This window comes from Podarcis gaigeae (assembly GCF_964106915.1).
Source record: "Podarcis gaigeae genome assembly, chromosome: 17".
Taxonomy (NCBI): domain Eukaryota; kingdom Metazoa; phylum Chordata; class Lepidosauria; order Squamata; family Lacertidae; genus Podarcis; species Podarcis gaigeae.
In genome coordinates, this window is record NC_139694.1 from 9,831,449 (window position 1) to 9,833,970 (window position 2,522).

A 2,522-nucleotide genomic window follows, 5' to 3' on the forward strand; every position below is an offset into this window, starting at 1 on the left:
AGACACAAGATCTACCCACCCGGGAAGAATGGCAGATGAAGGTGATGGAGTACATGGAACTGGCGGAAATGACTGGCAGAATCCGAGACCAGGGAGAAGAGTCGGTAGAAGAAGATTGGAAGAAATTTAAAGACTATTTACAGAAACACTGTAAAATTAAGGAATGTTAGAGGGAGGTTGGAATGAAGTTAAGTGGTTTTAGCAATAATGTTGTTAAGGGGTACGTAAAAATGGATTGTTAACATGTAAGAATGTAAAATTATAATTTATTATGATAAAGTATCAAGATAAATGCAAAAAGGGTAAGGACTTGCTGAAACAACTATTGAACTAGAATACAAAAGAGGGAGGTGTGAGGAGGTCAGGGAAATAAGTAAATGAAAGATAAGACATGGAAAGATTGAAATGTTTTTAATTGCTTTTTTATTCTTTTTTGTACTTTGTATTTCTTTTTGTTTTCTTTTTCTCTTTTTTCATTTTTGTAATCTTTTTGAAACTTTAATAAATATTATTATAAAAAAATGAAACATCACCACATATATGATGAACCACCCGCCAGAAATAAAAAAGTCCCAACCCACCACAAACAATATTCCACATCAGCAGTGACTGCATATGTGTTTGCTTTTGAATTTTCCACAGAAAGGGGGAATTCAGATTAAATGCTTAAAAATCTGACATTCCGGTGACAATGACACTGTGGCACAGCTGCACAGAACTTGTGCGCGTAAGCGGCACTCCTTCCACAACAAACTCCCACCCAAGTTCAGTTACCCACTGCCTCACTGGCTATCTCTGAGACTCAGGTGGACAGATCTGCTCTGACCACTTCAGCCAGCCAGGATGGGCAAGGCCTAGAACCTCAAAGCAGCCTGTGCACATCCTCAGGGAGAACCGAAATATACCCATTGCAACATGGATAGATGGTGCCTTAGCAGCTCCCACCTCTGACCGTGCCCCCAAAGTGGAACCCAGGCATTTTAAGAGCATTTCTGTGCAACATCTGCTTCCGTCGGGACTCAAATACACACACAGGCAGGAATATTCAGAACTGTGCGGGGCTGCCCCATGTGGCGGGCTGCTGAACTGCATGTTGCAGCAACTGCATAAGTAGTCTGATATGCTCATAACCCACTAACACAGCTTCCTGATCCTTAAGCATCAAGACTTCTCTCAGCTCTTGTGTTTCTGCATCCTTTGATTGCTCTTTGCTTCTGCCTTGTTTTTCTCTACCTTTGTTTCTGGTTGTCCCTTTGTCCTGGCTTTGGTCTTTATTGGCTTTATCCCATGGTTCCTGGCTCACCTGGTTGCTGGCCCATCCCCATCGGGTTCCTTACAAATATACAAGCTGAGCATTGGCACAGGTAAGCACTCAGACACAACGCTAGCTTTAATACCACATCAGTGCCCCTAAAAGCAATCAGCATCTCAGCACTGTTTGGCGGAACGACAGGGTACAAACGGAAGAAGCAAATACATGAAATGACTTGGGCATTTGATCTGCCAAAGAGTTTCCATCATCTGACCTGGACCTGAACGTCGTGTGTGAAATAGCTAGTAGCCACCAGCCCTCAAATGACATTGAACAAGCACCTCCTAGCCTTTAGTGCCTATTGAAGAATCACAGTCGGCTCTTGCACTTAACACAACATAATACATTTATCTGGTGCTGTGCCTAATTCCAGGGCTGAGGTTGGATGGTTCAGTGCAACTGTGCCCTTCATGTAGTGATAGTTGTGAGGTAGGAGAGTTGGGGGGGGGGGGGAAATTTCACATCTGACAACCTTGGGTTTCAGAAAATATATAGGTAAAGGTAAAGGGACCCCTGACCATTAGGTCCAGTCGTGACCGACTCTGGGGTTGCGGCGCTCATCTCGCTTTATTGGCCAAGGGAGCCAGCATACAGCTTCCGGGTCATGTGGCCAGCATGACTAAGCCGCTTCTGGCGAACCAGAGCAGCACACGGAAACGCCCTTTACCTTCCCGCCAGAGTGGTACCTATTTATCTACTTGCACTTTGACGTGCTTTCAAACTGCTAGGTTGGCAGGAGCAGGGACCAAGCAACGGGAGCTCACTACGTCACGGGGATTCGAACTGCCGACCTTCTGATCCGCAAGTCCTAGGCTCAGTGGTTTAACCCACAGCACCACCCACGTCCCAGTAGATAGGTAGATGAGTCTAAAAAGCCCGGGACACAAATTTTCACAGCCCTCTAGTGGCAATCCAACTTGCTTGCTCAGGATTCCAGTGAATTGGGAGGTGATGACAAATTTGGAACCTTGCATTGACCTCGAAGCAGATGGGCAGTCTCCACAATATGTACACGGGATAAAATATTGCAGCTACGTCACAAATGGCAGCCATCAAGTGTGGCAACCTCTCACCATAAGGCACAAGAAAGGATGAACTGAAATTTTAAATGTATCATAAACAGAGAAGAAATCTGAACCACTCTCCCAATGTGGGAGAGTCATGTTTTGTTGTAGCTGAGGCAGATGAGGCAGATGTTGTGCTGCTGCAG